The sequence below is a fragment of the Podarcis tiliguerta genome (assembly GCF_965153285.1).
Source record: "Podarcis tiliguerta genome assembly, chromosome: 14".
NCBI lineage: Eukaryota > Metazoa > Chordata > Lepidosauria > Squamata > Lacertidae > Podarcis > Podarcis tiliguerta.
Genome location: NC_139547.1, coordinates 39,580,333 through 39,602,899, shown reverse-complemented (window position 1 = coordinate 39,602,899; position 22,567 = coordinate 39,580,333). Strand labels below are relative to the sequence as shown.

The window sequence follows — 22,567 nt, the reverse complement described above, 5'->3', positions numbered from 1 at the left end:
AGGCAACCCATCCTGCTGTCAAAAAGCTCTTGATACCAGAAAGTTCTTCCTAATGTTTTGTTGGAATCTGTTGTCTTACTCATGGTTTCAGGGTCTACCTTGTGTTTTCATTTTGTATTTTTATGTTGTGAACTGCCCAGTGATCTGTGGATGAAGGGCAGTATAGAAATTTTAATAATAATAATAACAATAATAATACAATCACCCTCTGGAGTAGCAGAAATCAAGCTTGCTCCACCTGCTACGTGAGAGCCCTTCAGATATTTGAAGATGGACTCTGATCATGCTTATCTGGATGGAGGATAGACAGAGGTGCGTGTAAAAATTAGACTATATAGAAAGACAAAATTCGTACTCATTGCTCTGCCAACTTTTGCCTGTGGCCTCAACCATCCATGGCATGTTGACCCCAGAAGATTAACCAGAAGGGAATGTGGCCCCCAGACGGAACAAGTTCTCTAGCCCAAGTGCCAGATAAAGAGGTCAGGATAGCCCGAGGCTCCCTTCCCGAGAGCCAGTGTGGTGTAGTGGTTAAGAGCGGTAGTCTCGTAATCTGGGGAACCGGGTTCACGTCTCCGCTCCTCCACATGCTGCTGCTGGGTGACCTTGGGCTAGTCACACTTCTCTGAAGTCTCTCAGCCCCACTCACCTCACAGAGTGTTTGTTGTGGGGGAGGAAGGGAAAGGAGAATGTTAGCCGCTTTGAGACTCCTTAAAAAGGGAGTGAAAGGCGGGATATCAAATCCAAACTCTTCTTCTTCTTTTTCTTCCCCCTGCTACGAGCCATTGTAAGAAAACTGTCTCTGGATTCTTTAATCCTGCCTCTCTCTCAACAGTTTTTGAAACCTTCAATGCCAAGTAGGAACATTTGAGAGCTCTATGGGGCTTCTTACTCCTCCTCGAGATATTTTGGATCGCACCATCTTGGAGTAGTTATGTGGTGTCATAAATCACAAGTAGGGCATGGATTTTCTATATGAATTCAGCCTTGTGAAGCCAGCTCACTTTGGAGGTTAGAAATAAAGAACCCAAAGCCAGATGTGCATATGAATCCGCATATGTGCTCCTTTCATTTTTCGCATTTGTTGTTTAAAGGCAAGGGTGCTTAGCTTAGGGATCTACAGCAGAGCTTAACAGTTCTGTTGTTGTTTTTTGAACACACACACAATTTTTTGTTTGACCTTAAAGGGAGCATTATGATGTTCAGTAAATAGCTTGTTTGCTTTGTACAGGAATGATTTGTAACATCCATGGTTTTCTCCAAACAATTTGTTTTTACACCATGAGATTTAGTGTCAGGGACTTAGAAAATGGAATTGTTTTATGAGCACAGAGCAATCACTCTAGGGCATGCTTATTTCACAAAATAATACCCCCTCCCTGCTCTTTTCTTCCAAATCTTACCTTCCTGGAGAAATGATATATTCACCACACATGCAGTGCTGGCTGGTCTTATTATGGCCAGTGGGGCACTGCCCCACCAACCTCAGTCTGCTTCCACCACCTCCCACCCACCCACAGGCCCACCTCCTTACCTAAACAGTCCAGAGGTCAGCACTGCCTGTGAGCTCCCCTCCTCCTTGGTCTTAGTGTTCTCCTAGAACTCCACAGGGAAGAGAATGGCGATGTCTGAGAGAAGCTTTACAGGGAGACTGGCCTAACATCTTGTGGTCAGCTGTGGGTCAATTGAACTTCTGTTCTCAGACAGGTCAGTATCATATCTGAGAAACAAAGAAGGGCTTTTTACACAGGGAGGTGTGGGGAATCCAGAAAAAGGCAAGAGTGTGCCTCAGAACACATGTAAGCTCTTAGTGTGTACTGTTAGAGCAGCATCCCCACCAACGTGGTTTTTCCAGATGTTTTGAGTGACAACTTCTACCATCGCTGTCATGATCCAGGGGCCAGAGGTTCAGTCCGAAGAGGGTAAAGTCTTTTACCAAAACACCCAAAAGAGTAGGGTTCGAGGTGAAGATCAGTCTTCACAAGCCAAACACAAGCATAGAGAATCTGTCCAGGTCCAAAACATAATCCAAAAACAAGGTTATGGGACAGTTCAAGATCAATCTCACAAGGAGTTCATGAAGCAAGACAGGAAAACTATTTTTATTCTGTTTATTTGTTTACTTATTTTATTGCATTCATATCCTACTTTTTTCTTCAAGAAGGTCATGGTGACATACATGGTTTCCACCCTCTTCCTCATTTAACCCACACAACAGTCATTAAGGTAGATTAGACTAGCCCAAGGCCACTCAATGAGCTTCATGCCCAAGTGAAGATTTGAACCCGCGTCTCCCAGGGCCAACACTCGAATCTAGCCTGTTGTTGGATTCCAGTTCCTGTCATCCCAAACTACTGGCCATGCTGGCTAGAAATGATAGGAGTTGTAGTCCAACAACATTTAGGGACCCAAGGTTGAGAAAGGATGCTCTAACCCCTGCACCACATTTGGAACAAGGTGCCACAGACCTGCATTGCCTCCAGGTACTAGGAGACTCAAGAAAGTGACCTTATATACTCTGGCCTATTGGAACACTCTCTAAATTCAGCGATGGGCTCTTCACACACACTTTTTGCCACAGGGGTGGTCTCTCCCAGCCCTACTTGCTGGAGATTGAACCTGGACCTTCTTCATGCAAGGCACGTGTTCCACCACTGCCTTTTCCAATCTCAGGGTTGTGGGGTTGAACCCCATGTTGGGCGAAAGATGGTTTGAACGTATTTCACCGATCCTGGCCAGAGCACACTGACTGCCAATTAGTTTCCGGGCCCAATTCAAAGTGCGAGTTTTGACCTCTAAAGCCTTAAATGTCTCAGGACAGTACTTCAACGACTGCCTCTCTCGATATGAACCTACCCAGACCCTGAGATCATCCTCTGAGGCCCTTCTTCATGTGCCTCCTCCACGAGAGGTCCAGAGGGTGGCAACATGGGAACAGGCCTTTTCGGTGGTGGGTCCCCATTTGTGGAATGCTTTCCCCAAGGAAGTTCTGCTGGTACATTCATTATACACCTTTAGGCACTAGGCAAAAACATTCCTTTTTAACCAGGCCTTTGGCTGATTGACATCTGATGCCCTTTTAAAATGTATTTTGGAAAGGGGGGTTATTGGGTTGTCTTTGTTTTTATTTGATTACGTATTTTGTGATTTTTATATTGTAGTTTTATGTTGTAAACCACCCTGAGATAAGGGAGGCATACAAACAAACAAACAAATATTGCAAGTGGTTGGACTAGATGATCCTCACAGTCCTTTCCAACTCTACAATCTGTGTTTCTCCAATCTTTGCTGTGAGATTAAGAAAAACAGGGCCTGATTGGTGTAAGAACCATGCCCTACCGTGCAAGCAACAGTGAATAGAACTGCTGGGCTATGGAACATGCAAGCAACATTCTGCTTGCGGCTCTGTATTTCTTCGTTGTTACCCAGGATCACAACCACTTCCCAGCAATAAAAACTGGGTGGCCTGATTTTTATACCGTCCTGCAGCACAGCAATTGGATTTAAATTAATCTATATTAAGAAGCAGAATGTGAGCTGGCTTCCCCACCCGACCCCCTTCAGATGAGAAATGCATTGAGAAGGTGAAATCCTCTTTGGGTTGTTTTTTTAAATTCTGTTCGTTACTGCTGGGGTCCATTCTCAAGGGATTTCTTGCAGAGGGAAGGCAGAGAGTTATCTGCATTGAGGTTTGAAAATCAGATATGATGATAGTTCTGCTGATGGGTGAACACACATTAGATGCCGTGAGTCCCCCAACAGTCTCAGGATCAGGTTTGGGTTAGCAGGATCCAATGGGAGAGGAGGCAGAAATATGGGGAGGGGGAACCTGGGTTGGAGGAGGAGGGAACTCCCCTCTTTGCCCTGTGGAAGGGGGGAGCAAGGATCTTCCCCAGGGAAGCCTGGGGAGTGCTTTGATCAGCCAAGATGTGGAGCTGAACAGCAAGTGGCCTGATCAGGAGGGTGCAGCCTTGTCACCTAGAACCAGACAATGCCTTTGCAGATGGGAGCAGACCCACCAATGGGAGTGCCCACCTGCAGCCAACACCTATGAATACCAGCTGCTGGGAATTGCAGGTGGGCAGACAGCTGTTGTACTCTGGTCCCGCTTGCTTGTTTCCCACAGGTGTCTGCTTGGCCACTGTGAGAACTGGATGCTGAACTTTGGAGAACGAGCGAGGTTCCAGCTAAAGAAGAATGGCAACTAAAGCTGATGGAATATGTGCAGCTTGTGGACTTAACATATAGAATAAGAGAACAAGAAGAACATACGTTTAGAGAAGATTGGAAAATGTTTATTGAATACAGTGGTACCTCTGGTTGCGAACGGGATCCGTTCCGAAGGCCCGTTCGCAACATGAAAAGAGCAAAACCCGCAGTGGCGTGTCTGCGCATGCGCGGGTTGTGATTTGCCGCTTCTGAGCATGCACGTGATGTCATTTTGCGCTTCTGCGCATGAGCGAGCGGCAAAACCCGGAAGTAACCCTTTCTGGTACTTCCGGGTTGCCGTGGGACATAACCTGAAAGAATGTAACATGAAGCAAACGTAACATGAGGTATGACTGTATATGGGGGCAAATTGTGTACACTTGAAAATGTTGGCAGCATTAAGATAAATTCAACAGTTTTGATGGATGTAATAATGGAATAAAATGTGTAAAATATGCAGGGTTTTACGATTGGCAAAATGAACCATGGAAAGAGAGGAAGGGAAGTAACTGATATTTTAAGGATGTTTAAAAGAGTATTCTAAATTGTAAAATACAAAATCTAATAAAAATTATATAGAATCATAGAATCATAGAGTTGGAAGAGACCACAAGGGCCATCGAGTCCAACCCCCTGCCAAGCAGGAAACACCATCAGAGCACTCCTGACATATGGTTGTCAAGCCTCTGCTTAAAGACCTCCAAAGAAGGAGACTCCACCACACTCCTTGGCAGCAAATTCCACTGTCGAACAGCTCTTACTGTCAGGAAGTTCTTCCTAATGTTTAGGTGAAATCTTCTTTCTTGTAGTTTGGATCCATTGCTCCGTGTCCGCTTCTCTGGAGCAGCAGAAAACAACCTTTCTCCCTCCTCTATATGACATCCTTTTATATATTTGAACATGGCTATCATATCACCCCTTAACCTCCTCTTCTCCAGGCTAAACATGCCCAGCCCCCTTAGCCGTTCCTCATAAGGCATCGTTTCCAGGCCTTTGACCATTTTGGTTGCCCTCCTCTGGACACGTTCCAGTTTGTCAGTGTCCTTCTTGAACTGTGGTGCCCAGAACTGGACACAGTACTCCAGGTGAGGTCTGACCACAGCAGAATACAGTGGCACTATTACTTCCCTTGATCTAGACGCTATACTCCTATTGATGCAGCCCAGAATTGCATTGGCTTTTTTAGCTGCCGCATCACACTGTTGGCTCATGTCAAGTTTGTGGTCAACCAAGACTCCTATATATATAAGTGAATAGGATGCTGAACTAGACGAGCCATTGGCCTGAATCAGCAGGCTCTTCTTAGGTTCTGGTATTCCCACAGCACAAGAAACGTGCCACAAGTGAGCGTGCCACGCCTCATCTTCAAAAGCATGCCAGGAGGGGAAACCTGTTAGAGCCTCTCTGCTCCTTCTGTCCAGTTCTGAGCTTCTTGCTTTGCTCCTGAGTCGTGACTCCTGAGCATGGCACCTGCTGCCGATGCTGTACGGTTACTTGCGCAAATAAAGACCCCTTTTCTGCTTCCAAGTATCAGAGTCTAGCTCTGCATGTGCTAGGTAGGAGCCCGGACATGAGAGCTCAGAGGCAAGATGTGAAGAAGCATTTAAAATCTTGTTATTGTGCTGCAAGCTTAAGGATCTTACTCGGTTTGCCTTGGTGGCTGTCGAAAGGTGCGGTCCTGAGAACAAATCCCAGGCAGCTGTGTAAGAACCTCCAGGCGTGTGAGGACCGTGTTCCGATTTAGAGAGATGTCAAAGGACAGCCTTCCAAGGAGTTAGGCCAGATTAAACATGAGTAGCAAGCAGCATCAGAATCCATCCTGGTGGTCTGCGGCAATGCCAGTAATCGTGTCTGACTCAGCGAGCGCCCATCCTTTCAGAAACTGACATACTGCTTCTGCCACAGATCCCCAAGTACACAGTGTCTCTTCTTCCTACTTATTAGCACATGTTTCTCAAGAGCTGCTCCAACAAAATTCCAGGTGCTCTGTCTCATTCATGTCTGTTTTTCCTCCTAGACCAAACCCAGTGTTCCAGCCACACATTCTGCAGGAGGTGCTGAGTGATGGATGAATTTATTTCCAGGTTGTTGTTTTTTTTTTTAGTTTTGCCTTTTTCCAGTGCTAAGTTCAGTTCTCCACACTTCCACATCAGTTTGCAATTTTAAAAAATCATCGTGGAAACTCACCAACATTTCTGCATGACAGAACTGACGCAGGGACACAGACCTGATGGGCTTGTGGCTGTCTTCGTTTAGATTTGGTTCTGTGATGTCATCACAGAGCCAAATCTGATTCATGATGCTATGACATCACTTCCACAATGGCGATCATGTAATTTGCAAGAAGAGAATATGAAACTTATCTGAACTGAGGACTGCCATGCCATGCCTCCAATTTGATTTTGTAGGGTCTCCAGAAACCTCTTTTTTCATACACACGTAATTGTTTCTGCTTACAACTCATTTGCACAGGAGAGTTCCTTGTTTCTCTTTTCCCTACAGTGATGTCTAACTAGTTGCAGTCTGGTAAAAGAGCATGTAGCACATCTCACTTTAAAGGGGGGGGGGGGTTAAACAGCCAACTTTTAAAGCTGCTAACTTAAAAATTATGACACCTGAGAACATGTTTACTGTATAGACAGAGTAGTATTTTATCTCAGTCAAAAAATAAAAAACAAAAAACAACAACAAGTGGACTACAAATCTGGCACTGAAATAAATTCAATTTAGCCTCATGTAATTGCTTATTCAATTCTCAGATATGACATGCTGTTAGACCACAAATTGACATTCTGTTGCTTCTGTTTCAATAAGCTTAACTTGAACAAGTTGCCCTCTAGGTACATCCCGAATGGAAAGCTACTTGATCTTCATCCCAAGAAAATTAGTGTGTTAAATTTTGTTTGAAAAATTGTTATCCAAAGCATGACACTTTCTCAGCCAGTGGTGAGACTGCACAATTAATATATGTGTATTTTAAATACAATATTTCTTTTAAAGCCAGCACAAAGACCGTAGAGGAGATTTATACATTATATCAGCTTCTTCATTGGATAATGATGATGATGAATCTCAGTGCTTTTTTTCTGGGGGTATTCAAGGGTAAGCAGTACTGGTACCCCCCCCCCATTAAAAGTGTGGTACTTACTCTAACAACTTCAGCGTGAGTCCTAGCACCATTTTTCTGTATTAAAAAAAGCACTGGTGATGATGACTGTACCCCGCCCATCTACATTTGTCTCTGGCCCCACCTAATACTGGCCAGTGGCCCCCAGAAGGTTGTTCAGAAGGGAATGTGGCCCTCTTCGAAAAGGTCTCCCACCCCAGTTTTAGAGGATCCTCTAGATACATTCTCAAAAGTTGCAATGCCTTCTCTAATCCTCAAGCTCTTCCACTGAAATGGATTTGAAGGTTGCTATGAAAGGACCCTGTGATTATCCAAAACAATTTCAAGCCTATGGTCTCATCCAACTCAGAATAGGCTTAGTCATAACATGGGCTATTAAATGCACGGTCCATTTCCTCGTGAAAGCATCACTGTAATACATAGCTAGCTTTCATTCCCACTCTCTCATTTTGGCCATTCTGTTAAGTCACCAAATTGCCCTCACCTTCTATCGCCAGAACTCTTTAACAAGGATGCATTGCCTCATCATAAGTGACTAGAGCTTCCACAGTGCCCAGAGTCATTGACTGAGAAGCACCATCTCTAAACACAGAGCCCTGTAGGCACTTTTGCTCTATGTGGTCAACTTTGAAATGTCCTTGGCCCAGTCACAGCCAAAGGGCATTATTTAGATAAGTTGAAGTTTTGGGTTTTAAGATGATTAGTGACCCAATCCTACAACTTGGTACCTCTTCATAGTATTCTCTTGGAAAGCGGCATTATGCCAGCACTATAACAGCTTCCAAACCCAGTTCAATGTTCTCGTTTTGATCTTTGGAAGGAGACTTTTGTAGACACAGGACCACATTCCCAAAGGGGTCCTCCATGATTGGCATGCCTCTCTTTTAGTCAGAAGGAGAGATTTACAATGGCTTTACAATCACAGTGGGGTGGGGTGGGGAAATCTAATGCTATTCAAGGCTGTATCATCAGAAATATGTACAGGGTCCAGATCAAGGGAAGTAATAGTACTACTCTATTCTGCCATGGTCAGACCCCACTTGGAGTCCTGTGTCCAGTTCTGGGTACCACAGTTTAAGAAGGATGTTGACAAGCTGGAATGTGTGCAGAGGAGGGCAACCAAAATGATCAAGGGTCTGTCAACCAAGCCATATGAGGAATGGTTGAAGGACCTGACTTTGTTTACCCTGGAAAAGAGGAGAGTGAGAGGAGATATGATAGCCATCTTCAAATATCTCAAGGGCTGTCACATGGAAGATGGAGCAAGCCTGTTTTCTCTTGCTCTGAAGGGTAGGACTTGAACCAATGGATTCAAGTTACAAGAAGGGAGATTCTGACTAAGCATCAGGAAGAACTTTCTGACAGTAAGAGCTGTTTGACAGTGGAATGGTCTCCCTCGGGAGGTTCTGGGCTCTCTGTCACTGGAGGTTTTTAAGCAGAGGTTGGATGGCCGTCTGTCATGGATCCCTTAGTTGAGATTACTGCATTGCAGGGGGTTAGACTAGAAGACCCTTGGGTTCCCTTCCAACTCTACAATTCTATGATTCTAGGGATAAATAAATATAAGCACAACCTCAGAGAGGAAAGTGAATGCTTTTTAATTCCCCGCCATAACCTTTGATAGTGGCACAAAAGCCCCTGGGCCCCTTTGACTGCAATTTGACAGGGTTTCTTACACAGGGATGCTTCTCTCACACCTGGGATTTCCAGGCATACCGCCTCCAAGAGACCCTGCTTGCCCCTCAAGATTTCCTTGACCTGTGGAATGTTTGGTTCATCCCCTGAGGACTCAGTGTTTGGCATCAAATCAGGGTTAGGTATGATACTACCCGATGGTTGGACAGGCTTTGGGTCTGCTGGTTTGGGCTGATGAAAGTTGGAGATCAAGAACATCTGGATGTCCACGGGTTCCCCTTTCCTTCCCTAGGAAGTCAATCAGCCTGTGGGCTCATAGGCCAGAATGTTCCTCCATACAAAAAGTCCCCTGTTCACTGGGAGAAGGTTTTAGCTATGCAATGCAAAATTGGCTTGAGAAATGTTATTTGTAATCCCTAAAGCAAGTGATGTACTGACTTGAAAAGTGTTATCAAGGAGTCCCTAAAGCAAGCAATGAACTTTTATCTTCACACTTTCAGATTCCCCGTAACAACTGAGCAATGACTGCAATTTATTTTGTGTGGGTGTGTTGAAAATAATCATGTAGATTATTTTGTCTTTGCAAATCCTATAATGACCTGGCCTAATCCACACTTCACAACTCTGAATGGGCAAATCAGAATTTAGCTGCCCACTGATTATGTCATTTTCTCTCAATTTGGCAAAAAAGTTCTCAGACGCTTAACTTGTCAGAGTAGTTTCAAACTGCTCTGGCATTTGGAAAGGTGCATACTGTAGGGGAAATATGCTTTAAAATTTCAGTCCAGACTTTATTGTTTCTTAAATGGAAGTTAATGCTAAAATCAGATGGAACAGACTTATAGGCGAACATGTGTGAAAATGACATCGATGAGAAATAGACAGATTTTCTCATCCCAAATGTGAATAGAGAGCTGCAGGCAGAACAGGAGGTAAGTGACTGCTGCAGCTGGCTTCTGTAGGCTGACAAAGGAGAGAAAGAGTCTGAGAAGGGTCTCATCCTTGCAGGCCACCCAACCCAGAATGAGACCACTGTGGCGTCAGTGGGTCTTGGAGGATGCTCAGGACCACAAGGATAAATTTTGGCAGATTGATGCTGCAGGAGAAGGGGCTAGTTTGGAGTGTGAATGCAAATTGGATGGAACTAAAGGAATAGCATGAGACTGGAAGAGGCTGAGATGGAAGGAAAGGACAAGTGAGTGAGAGAATGCAAGAAAGGGGAGAAGAAGATAAGCAACATAACTGCAAACAAAAGTTATTGTAAATTGGGAACCGAGGGACCAGACGCAGCAGCCCAGACAGAACATGCATTTGCATGCAGGCTGTATCATAAAGCAGGAGAGTCAGTGAGCTTGCCCTGCCTCACATCTAAAAGCTTGGTGGGAGCAGCATGACAAATTGTTGGGACATCTTCATTGCATCCTTTCAGTCCTGCATCTTTCACCTTACTCGTGTACCTAGGCATCAAGACTTTTAGATCCTGTGCTTGCTGCTGAACCCATACTTTTATCAGCCTGAATAAAGATCTCTTCCTCACGTTAGAACTGCTGTTCTTATGTTTTGGGATAGGAGAGTGACAGGCAATCTGCTGGGTCACTGCTCACTGGGATCTCTGCTTTCTCATTCGTCCTGATTAGACCTTCCATCCCGGGAGAGCCTTGGCATGAAAGATTCCTGGTAGCTAAAAGCATGTTCCTACACAAACTCTGAGCTTCTCCCTAGGTTCACTACTGCTTTTGCTCTTGAGGTCCAGGGGAAGAATTAGGGGCCAACACAGAGCATTGCAACTGAAATTCATGAAGGCTAGCTACTTTGAACTGCCTTAAAACTACAGCAAGTTACTCCAGGTGTCCAGCTGCACTGGGGTTCTCTCGTGGCTCCCCCACCACTTCAGAAAAAGTCTTCTCATGAGATCTTGCCATACATTGGAGCTGATGTCAGTCACCCCTGGATTAAGGAGTCGGAAGTTGAGGTAGTGCTCGTTCTTGGACCCTAGTTGGAAGTAAGAAGGCAGGCAGGTTGGGGGTGGCTGAGGTTGATGGGCCAGTGTCCCATTTCCCCACATGGATTGGCCTCTGGTAGAAGAGAAGGTGCATTGTCAAGCAGCAAAGTCTTGGAATGTGTCTGCATAAATGGCCTTCTGTCAAGCTTCCCATATCGAGGTTGGGGAGGGGGGAGAGTTAATGACAATAAAGCAGTTTATTGTGTCTAGCCACTTTTCCAACCAATGGTCTCCTCTCTGACTGCAAAGCGGCATCAGTTAGACATATCAGAAACTGAAAGAAGAGGGTATAAACAAAGTCTTCTAGCCGTTGGCTTGGAAACCTGTGTTACTAAAGTTCAATTTTCAGTCCTGATGCACATTCACCCTGCTGGGTCTGAAGTCAAATACACACCAGTCCATCATCAGCTGGTTTGCTGGGTGTGGGCACTGCTGAATTTCCAGCGCACAGTATCAAGACCAGAGCTAGCAAGCTTGAGCACCAGGGCATGTCACAAAATGATATGTGACATTAAATGCACAGAAGCATTTAGTGCTCAGGTATTATATTCTTCGAATAGCCACTGTAGGGGGAGGGAGTGGTGAATAGGGTTGTGACGGGCCATCCTTTCCCTATTCCCTATCTTGCTGAAAATCACTCCCTCCATGAAGTTGCTATTGGTCTGATGGGAGGTTTCCACTGGTGCCAATGGGAACTTAAAGGGCACTCCTGGTGATTCCTTCGCAAGGGAGACTTGCTATCACTGCTCATCAGCTGACCAGCAGTGGCAGCAAGTCCACTGGGATCGGCCGTGCTTTGGCGTTCCCAGTGGGAAACTCTGTAGTGCAGCTGACCCCTGCCCAGGGCTTGCAGTCAGTGCTGATGGGCAGTGACCTCAAGCCTGCTGGCATCAGTTACACTAAAGAGGGACTGCTGAGTGCAAGCAGGGCTTGCAGTCCTGAAAGCAGGGCTTGCAGTCTGTGCCAGTCAGCTGATGGACAGTGACTTCAAGCCCTGCTCAGATTGCCTTGGATCTTCCTTTGAGCTCACCTGCTGCCATGGTTATGTAAGGCAATGGACAAGTGGGCACCCCTACCCACTGGCCAGAGTGGCCTGGTGGAGGTGGGGAAAACCAGCATCTGGCCCACCAGGTGGAAAAAGCTCCCCACCCTGTGCTATGCGATGCAGCACATTCCCAGGCCTTCTTCCAGCCCAGCCACCAGGGAACATTGGGAAGGATGTTGCTCACCAGCTTCAGCTGCACGTTGCAAGTCACAGATCTGATGAATGAGCCTTTGCCACTGCTGCCTTTGGGAAATTCCTCCCCCCCCCCACCTCCAAATGCCAGAATGGAGCTGTGTCGGGAAGTTTTTAATGGTTGACATTTTATTATGTTTTTATATGTGCTGGAAGCCACCCAGAGTTGCTGGGGAAACCCAGCCAGATGGGTGGGGTATAAATAAAACAACAACAGCAGGTTTAGCAAAAACCTAGAAGGCAGCCCTTGGTGGATATAGGAGCTCAGGATCCAGCCTGCCAGATCTCTTCCCCACCCCTGTTGTAGGTTGGGGGGGGGGTCCTCCCAATTGGTTGCTGCTATGAATAGAAAAGTGGGTTGTAAACATATCAAAAAAGGGATGCGGGTGGCGCTGTGGGTTAAACCACAGAGCCTAGGATTTCCCGATCAGAAGGTCTGCGGTTCGAATCCCCGCGACAGGGTGCGCTCCCGTTGCTCGGTCCCAGCTCCTGCCAACCTAGCAGTTTGAAAGCACGTCAAAGTGCAAGTAGATAAATAGGTACCACTCCGGCGGCAGCAGCAGCGGGGAGAATGGAGATAAATCTATAGTCAGCTCTGGTGGTCAACAGCTCTGGCTCCATCTACTGTTTGGGCTCCCTGCCTTCTCCCTCTGCAGGTCGAATGGGCACCAGCCATTATTGAGTATTGAATGCTTTAAGTTTATTACACCTAGTGATTCACATGGAGGTTGATTTGAGCAGCATAATGCACATACGGTCCCTAAACCTGGAAATCTGAAGAACAGGATGGCTCCCAAGAATATAGTAACTGCTCGTAGCTGCATTGAAAGCTGCCATTTGCTTTCCTATGATGGCCTAGTAGAAGAACCCTCTGATTGACAGTGTAGTCTTATAGATGTGCACACAGAGGTAAGCCCACTGAATGCAATGGAATATTCCCAGGTAAGTGCATACAGCAACTGTTACCACCTGGTGGATCACGGGCCCCAAAGGGCCCATGGCACATACCCATCAACTGTCCAGACCATCCCATTTTTCGGGTCATGTGAATCAAGTGAGACTGTGGTCCAGAAAATGCACGTCCTGATTTTGTGCTGGGACGTCTTGGAGGGTATATGGTGGCACCATTCACTCAACATAAACTACTACAGAGATATCATCATTTTCAAAAGAAGGGGGTCCATGGCTTGGCTTTTGAAAAACAGGGGATCCACAGAACTTAGCTAATTGGGAACCACTGGTGTACAGGATTGCAGCCTCGGGGGATGAGTCTTTGGCAGCTATGATTAAAAGCTTTTAAAAAGATGGAGCTTGAGTTTTGGAAAATCACATCTGAGACTTTTCTGAATTCAAAGCCTGGCAAAGAGGAAATTGCATGTGGAGATACAGAGGAAAGGAGGGTGCAGCATTTTGAAACAATTTCTTTTTTTATCTCTAGGACATGTTTACGAAGATCAGGAATCTTCGCCTTATTGCCCAGGGTTGCCTTGCAGAACAAACAGGCAAGAAATGAGGTAACTTAATGGAAGTTCTTGAAAACTCAGATGCCTCAAAGTAATTTGGGTTAGCCATCCATCACGAGTATTGAGGAGACATCTCTATCTGGCGCAGCGCATATTTTGAGGGGGGGGGGGGACAACTGCACAGATGATGGGAAATAAACACACAAAAAGTATTCTGCTCTCCGAAGTATTATCTAGCCAGCAACTAAACCTTAATGGAAGCGAGGGCTCAACCCTGGGAGTTCAGTTCAGAAGGCCAGGGTTCAGTTGGGAGGTACACAAAGTTTTTAAAAAAGCAAACAGTGGCCCATAGCATGTTCTTTATTAACTGCTTTGAGGTTTCTTTACAACCAAGCAGTTTACAAATTTGGTTAAATACATACATGAAATGTTTTGAGTACCATTCCCTCACCACAGGGATCCCCACATATATGGGCTTTTATTTTTGAGAATTGGGGATTTGTTCTTCATAAATTTCCATTTGAACTGACCTGGTCCGCACCTCTCAGACTAAAGTGTGGGTTTCATAACACCCGTCCTTCAGATTCTGCACTTGTCTGAATCTTGCGGTGCAGCTCTCAGTTGAAAAAAAAAAGGATAGAAAAATTACATTTAAAAATGTAAGACTGGGAGCTGTTCTCCTGGAAACAGTTTCCCCCAGGGAACCTGCTCTCTTGAACGTCAGTTCCATTAATCATATTAAAGATATCAGGGGAGAATATATAGATTTCTGTTGGGAACAATTTTTGAAGTACCCTTAAGACAAAAGCAAAAACCTCTGGCATATATTCCTGCTACCACAAGTCACTATCGGGGATTGATTTGAGCCACAGTTTGCTAATGAGCTACATTTTTAGGATCAAGGTTCAGCCTTGGAATGTTGTATTGATATAACACAAGTGCCTCTGAGGATATGCAGAGTGATTTCCCATCAATACCAAGGCATTCAATATCTCCAATAAAGCAGGGGCTGGGGGTATATACAGATCTCTGGGTCAGAAGGCATGGCTTTGGGAGCAGGGAGAATGAATCCCAGCACTTTGCATTTTGTAAATGAAAAACAGGTTCCTATCAAAAAGAAGAAGCCCCAGCTCCCATTGCAGGCCTCTGCCTTCTCCAAACTAGAGATGGGGGAGAAGTTTAGCTCACTTCACATTTAAAGGTAAACCTACCTAATTCACACCACTTGGAACTTTATGAGGACCAAAACACATTCATTCTTTGAAATTTGCACTTCTGTGAATTTTGTCAACAATGCGTTTGCTACAGTAAAACATAAATTAAATGTAAATGTGCATTAAAATGCATATACTGGTGAAAAGAGCACACACACAATGCATTATATTAGGAGAAATTGCTTGCAAAAATGTGTATGCTGGGCAAATTGTATTAAAAATGTGGATATTGGGGGAAAATCACACTGAAATTGCTGACGAACTTCCACGAGGACTTTAAAAAAAAAAAAAGTTTTTGTGAACTCAAGTGGAAACAGGGAGAACCAAGCTTAAAAATGGAAAAACAAGAATATGAAAGAATAAGAAATTGACAGATTCACCCATCCCTCTCTCCAATGTTATTATTCTTTCCCTTCTGTTGTCAGCTTTTGAAAACTGCGGGAGCCAGTTCTGCAAAACACATTTCAACTTATCACTGCTGGAGCTGGCTGCTCTTTTCCATGCTACACTTTTAAGTTGAGTTTTATGCCATCATCACATGCCATTCAAAACTGTTATGAACAGCTGAAATCAGTTAGGCAAGAAGAGTGCAGTAAAAGCCTGGTATTCTGTCAAGGATTTCCAAACTAGATGTCATAATCAAGGATACAGATTTACATTGCAAAGTTTATGTCCAAAGGCAACCTCTTTTCTGAGCCCTGATTTTGCATGGTGGAAGATGGTCATGGTGACCAAATCAGCCAAAGTCCAGACAAATGCGCTTGAAATTCCCTGAACTCTTTCCCACACTAATCAAAGGCTGCCCCACCACCACAAATATAACTGTTGGCTATATCTACAATACTGATCCCATAGCACCAGTGTGATATCATACATGCCCTTCATATAATACAGCAGGAGTGAGGAACCTGTGGCTGCTGTGATCATAGAATTATAGAGTTCAAAAGGACCCCAAGGGTCATCTAGTCCAACCCCATGTAATGCAGGTTATCACAGCTAAAGGCTCCCTGACAGGTGGCAATCCAACCTCCCATGACATAGCCAGTTCCCCTGTCATACAGCTGTCAAAAACGTTATTTCTAATGTTTAGTCAGAATCTCCTTTCTTGTAATTTGAATCCATTGGTTCAAGTCCCTACCCTTCGGATCAGGAGAAAACAAGCTTGTTCCATGTGACAGCCCTTCAGATATTTGAAGATGGCTATCCGAAGAATTGATGCTTTTGAATTATGGTGCTGGAGGAGACTCTTGAGAGTCCCATGGACTGCAAGAAGATCAAACCTATCCATTCTTCAGGAAATCAGCCCTGAGTGCTCACTGGAAGGACAGATCCTGAAGCTGAGACTCCAATACTTTGGCCACCTCATGAGAAGAGAAGACTCCCTGGAAAAGACCCTGATGTTGGGAAAGATGGAGGGCACAAGGAGAAGGGGATGACAGAGGACGAGGTGGTTGGACAGTGTTCTCGAAGCTACCAGCATGAGTTTGACCAACTGCGGGAGGCAGTGGAAGACAGGAGTGCCTGGCGTGCTCTGGTCCATGGGGTCACAAAGAGTTGGACACGACTAAACCACTAAACAACAACAACAAATCATATCACCTCTCAGTCATCTCTCCTGCAGGTTAAACATACTAAGTGTTTCTGGGCTACAACTCCCATAATCCCTGATCATTGACCCTGCTGGCTGGGGTGGTGAGAGTTGGAGTCCAACATCATCACGTTCACCACCACTGGAATATAGAGTCCTAGAATCATAGAACTGTAGAGTTGGAAGGGACTCAGAGGCTCATCTAATCCAATCCCTGCAATGCAGGAATATCAACCAGAACATACAAGACAGGTGCCTATCCAACCTCTGCTTAAAAACCTCCAAGGAAGGAGAATCCATGACCACTCATGAAAGTTGAACAGCTTTTACTGTCAGAAAGTTCTTTCTGATGCTTAGTTGGAATCTCCTTTCTTAGTTGGAATCTCCAAGTTAAGAGGGTTCTGTCCTCCAGAGCAGGAGGAAACAAGTTTGCCCCATCTTTCAAGTGGCAGCCCTTTAGATATTTAAAAGTGTCTACTGTAGCTCCTCTCAGTAAAATAGCAGACAAAATTGTCAATTCAGAAGAAATGTGCGCTAAAATGCTGATGAATTTTCATCAGAACCCCTTTCTTAAAGCAGGCATAGGCAAACACCAGCACTCCAGATGTTTGGGACTACAATTTCCATCACCCCTAGCTAACAGGACCAGTGGTCAGGGATGATATACCTGGCTGTGTCTGCATGGTTCAATTACAGAATTAAGAATTTTAAACTTTTATTTCTTGCTGTCATTTATGAATCGTCTAGAAGTCATTTCATATTACAGAAAAATACTAAATACAAAACAAGTGAATATATTAAAAACCACTGGATAAATAAAATGATAACTGTTTTATTTGTTATGCTTTTTAACTGGCTTGTTTTGTTGTATATTTTAATTAAGGCTGTTTTAATGCTTTGATGGAACAGTTTTATTGTATATTTTAATTATGCATGGATTTTGCAATTTATTTTATAGTTGTAGACCGCTTAAGGGCCATTTTGGTATGTAAACAGTGTATACATAAATAAAATAATAATAATAAATTTGAAATATGAGTTTATACATAAATTATGACATTTCCCTCTGTAGCTTTTGTGCAATGAGATGCCTACATTTTAATTGAGCATTCCATGTATTTGCAGCAATATCCATGGCTTGTTGCAACCAGTGGCCCTCCAATTGTTGTTCAACTCCCATCAGCCCCAGCAAGCATGGCCAATAACCAGGAATGATGGGTGTTGTCGTTCAGCAACACCTGGAGAACAGGATTAAAGCTTCCCTACACCTGGCTTATTGTCTGGTCATGGTCAGCATTTGGTGCTGACCTTTCAGAGGCGCTAAAAAAAATAAAAAGGACTAGGGACTAGGGAAAGTTGGGTATCTGGCTGGCATCAGATTGGCTGTGGGATCAGGCCAATGGACTATCTAGTCCAGCAAGCTGTTTTCAGATTGACCAACCAGATAGGAAGCCTCAAAACAGGACATGAGTGCTAAATTCTAAGATGGTGGTGTTTCATATGGACCAGAAAGCAACTCACGTCGAAGCTTCTGTTCCATGCAAGGCAGCGCAGGTGAATGAATAATCAATCATTTTCAAATGTGACACGTCCCTGAGGATCAGCTGCCAAAGGACCAGCTACAAGGGGAGCATTCTGTAAGGATTCTTTCCGTGCATTGTTCCACCAAAAGATCATCTTGGCCACATCCATCAAAGTAGCGGAGTTCTTAAATCAAGGCTGCCTGCGTAAAGGATAGAATGCTTTCATAAGGAACAACAGAGTGACTGAGAGAAGTTCACCTGGCTACTGGAAAGCGAAGTGAGGTGTTAATTGGGGCAAATTAGTGAGGTGATAATTGGGGCTGCCTTCAGACAAAGCCTTAGTGGTTGCCAACGCTGGTGCCTCTTGTCCCAATTTCATACATTCCTTTTACACTGCATTACCAGTTGTGTTACGGAACTGTGCCCTTTTGATCCACAAACCACCATGTTGTGATGAATTTTAAATAGTGGGAAAGGATGCATGCTGGGATACCACCCAAAATCTTGTCACGTGACATTGCAATGCAGTTTTTTCAAGTTGACAGCATTAGTCATTCTACCCGTTTTCTAAAAGTGGCTTTTACACTTTTAAACACTTAAAACATCACACAAAACACAAAAAGTAGCAGGTAACGAAATGCCGGGGAAATAGAATCAAGTGCTGTCTGAATGCACCCTGGACCTCAAGATCAAAATAGAGCGCTCCTTATTCACGAGTTTTCTGACACTGCATTCTGTTCTTCCCCTTCTCACATAGTAAACATTTTGTGGATACTGAGCATGCTCAGTCCTCACTGAACTGTCACTGAGGTTCCCCAACCTAGTAGCATTTTTTACCCCCTCAGATTTCTGTACCTTCGCTAACCTTGGATTTCTCGAAGCCTGCTGCCTTTCACTTAGGTATTATTATTATTAATTATAATAAAATTTCTATACTGCCTTTCATCTGAGATCACATGGCCGTTTACAATATAAAAACACAAAAATGCATAACATAGTAACAAACAAAAACAATAGCCCCCCCTGCCACACAGTTTAGAAAGCCATAGTAAACATAAAGGGACCCCTGACAGTCATAGATAGCTTAATTAGCCAAAGGCCTAGGAGAAGAGGAATGTTTTTTGCCTGGTGCCTAAAGATATGTAATGAAGGTGCCTGCTGAGATTCCCCGGTGAGAGCCTCCCACAAATGGGGAGCCACCACAGAAAAGGCCCTTTCTCATGCTGCTGCGTTCCAAGACTCTCATGGAGGGGACACACAAGGAAGGGCCTCAGATGATGATCACAGGGTCCGGGGTTAGTTCATATGGGAAGAGGCGGCATTACATGGCTGTCATGGCTAGTAGCCATTGGTTGCCTTATTCTCCATGAATTAGTCTCATTCCCCTTTAAAGCCATCCAAGTTGGTCTCCCTCGCTACAACTTGTAACAACACATCCTATGGTTTAACTGCATGCTGTGTGAAGGAGTACTTCCGTTTTGTCTGCCCACCTAATTCTCAGGGTTGCTGTGAAGATAAAGCAGAGAGGGCAGGAAAGAATGCATGCCACTTTGAGCCCCTTGGAGGAAAGATGGGTTACAAACGCAACAGTAAACGTAATAACCATTTAATTGATATGCTGCTTTACATGCCAAAATGGATTCCAAGTCATTTTACAAGGGTAAAATCAACTATGAAATCTTTCCATCATTAAAATGCGGAACAATTCCATAAAAAGCATTAAAATACCTGCAATGAAAAAACAGCAAAAAACTGATTTAAACAATTAGATTACAAGTTCAAGGGAATGCTTACGTATACAGGTGTGTCTTCAAGGGCTATGGGATGCCCGTTACTGTCCTTGGCTTATCCCGGGTCCTAGCAGTAAGAAAAGGAAACAAAAAAATCCTCTTATTATCCACTTTCTTCATTCCACACATTATCTTTTGCACCTCTGTCATGTCCCTCCCTCTACCCCACCCACCCTTTAAAAGAAAAAGCATGTCTAGATTAAGCGTTTTTCATAACTGGTTGTTTCCATCAGGTAAATTTAGTGGAGGTGAACTGCAGTAATAATAAAAAGCCGCCTCGTCTTTTTGTACTTGACTCATTCTTAAACCTCGTCATGATAGTTTCTCACAGAGCAGAATATAGCAGTGAGATTTCTTCATCATGCATGAAATTATTTTATTTTGACATTGTAACCAAGAAGGAAGTGACATGTAATGTTTTGTAGTGGAAATATTGAAGTTTGGATTCTGACAGGGAAGAAATATGATCCTGTTTTGAACAAAAGCGATTTATGCTAAGTCCAGACACATTATTCTTCTCTTACCCACTGACTGTGGAGAAACTCATGCTCTTGTTTGGTGAATTACTTAGTCAAAAGACATCACATTTCTGTCCATATGATTTAGGTTGGATTTCTTCTGTTCCCTCACCCCAAACATTCTCCATCAATTAAGGAGGCATCCAGGAAATGCCCTTTGAAAACCGGTAGGCGCATCTGAATTTTTTCAAAAAGCGCCAATGGTGCCAGTCACAAAATGGCTGCCGCAGGGTGTTGGGCACAACACAAAATGGCAGCTGGTGCTGGGTAAGTGTGTGGAAGCAGGCTCATGCAGATGGAGGGGGCAGCTGAGTACATTTGCCCTGGGCCTTGGTGGGCTAAGCTCTGGATGGGCCTGTTTGGAAGTACACAAAATGGCTGACACTGGTGAATGGCTGAACACAAAATGGCAGCCACATCGAAAAGAACAGAAAAAGAGGGACAGAAAATGAAAAAGACACCTATATCAGTTGCCACCATGCTCAGTCACCGAGAGACACTCTTGGCACTTTCCCTCTTTTCGTGCCCAACCCTGTCATGCAATGAAATGTGGACATGATTAAGGGGCAGGTTCAATGGACAAGAGGCTGAGCAAACAGGAACTGAGCGGGAAATGCAAACTGTCTCTTGTGCACTGTGAATTTTTGAGGGGATTTTTTAAAAACCAAGATCTTTAGGGGGCACCTTAGGAAGTACTGCCAGACACATTGGTGCCTCCTGAGGGCAGTGTGTTGGTGACCTCTAAGCCAGCCTCCTTGGCTTCCTGTGCTTCAGTTAAAATGTGAGGGAAGGTTTCATGAGGTAATGCCTTCCCTTGGGAGCTACCTCGCAATGATAAGACAAGCTCAACCTTGTACTCACTTAAGCAGTAAAATGAACGAGACAGAAAAACTGAAACCTCTTTCATGGGGGAAGATCTCTTTTTGAGAAATTGGCAGGCAGGTTCAACACAGCACTAAAGCCATTGGTCTGATCACAGGACATTACACATTCTGAGTTTTTCCATGCCTCAAATTAGGGCTGGGCTTCTTGGACTGAACAGCACCCCTGGAGTCAAGTACTTAAGAACTCTCCAGTGAAGCCAAGGAGAATTTGGAACAAGCTTCTGTATCGGTGTATGGCATTAGTTTGCTAACAATCTGCACAGAGAAGCTGACCCAAATGAGAAGCAGATGCTATGGACGAAATGCAGTTGGTGATAAGAAGAGAGATCTCAGTCCACAGTGCTCTTCCTATGACGACAAGTAGATTTATTTCTTTATACCTAACAACTTTCTTCACTCATAGTTAAGGTGATGGAGGTAACTTAAGCAACCATCATATCCCTTAATTCTCAGTTCAGCTGGGTGGCTTCTCCTGCAACTTCCAAAGATCCCAGAAGCCGTCTCTGCAGAAACTCAGGGCAGGGCTTTAACTCACCTCCTTGAGGGTTTTTAATCCATGGCCATCTGTCATGGATGCTTTAGCTGAGATTCCTGCATTTCAGGGGGTTGGACTAGATGACCTTTGGGTCCCTTCCAGCTCTACGATTCTAGGATTCGATGAATACCCCTCTAAACATATACAGTGGTACCTCTGGTTACATACGCTTCAGGTTACAGACTCCGCTAACACAGAAATAGTGATTCAGGTTAAGAACTTTGCTTCAGGATGAGAACAGAAATCGGCGCGGCGGCAGCAGGAGGCCCCATTAGCTAAAGTGGTGCTTCAGGTTAAGAATAGTTTCAGGTTAAGAACGGACCTCCAGAATGAATTAAGTATTTAACCCGAGGTACCACTGTACAGTTTAAAGGTAAAGGGACCCCTGACCATTAGGTGCAGTCGTGACCGACTCTGGGGTTGCGGCGCTCATCTCGCTTAATTGGCCGAGGGAGCCGGCGTACAGCTTCCGGGTCATGTGGCCAGCATGACTAAGCAGCTTCTGGCGAACCAGAGCAGCGCACGGAAGCACCGTTTACCTTCCCGCCGGAGCAGTACCTATTTATCTACTTGCACTTTGACGTGCTTTCGGACTGCTAGGTTGGCAGGAATATACAGTTTAGAAGACCAAATATTGTTTAATTAGCCAAAGGCCTGGGAGGAGAGGAATGTTTTGTAATGAAGGTGCGCCAGGCAAGCCTCCCTGGAGAGAGGACTCCAAAAGCGGGTTGCCAGTGCAGAGAAAGGTCTGCTCTTGTGTTTCCATCCTCCAGACCTCTTGAGGAAGAGGCACATGAAGAAGGGTATCAGATGATGATTGCAGGGTCTGAATTGCTTCATAT

General features: G+C 44.6%; 2 long non-coding RNA genes across 3 annotated transcripts; one reads left to right on the top strand and one right to left on the bottom strand.

The window, feature by feature from the left end:
* Positions 1-777: 777 nt before the first annotated feature.
* On the bottom strand, positions 778-21,006 carry LOC310664583. Of its 2 annotated transcripts, XR_014504975.1 has the most exons (4): positions 20,313-21,006; positions 19,793-19,855; positions 1,945-2,006; positions 778-1,720 (listed from the first exon to the last, which is right to left on the bottom strand). It is a non-coding gene; the product is annotated as an uncharacterized lncRNA (long non-coding RNA). The 2 variants fall into 2 exon arrangements; XR_014504974.1 differs by having other exon boundaries at positions 778-2,006.
* Positions 5,456-15,912, top strand: LOC310664585. The gene is made up of 3 exons (XR_014504977.1): positions 5,456-6,293; positions 13,649-13,724; positions 15,313-15,912. It is a non-coding gene; the product is annotated as an uncharacterized lncRNA (long non-coding RNA).
* Positions 21,007-22,567: the final 1,561 nt, after the last annotated feature.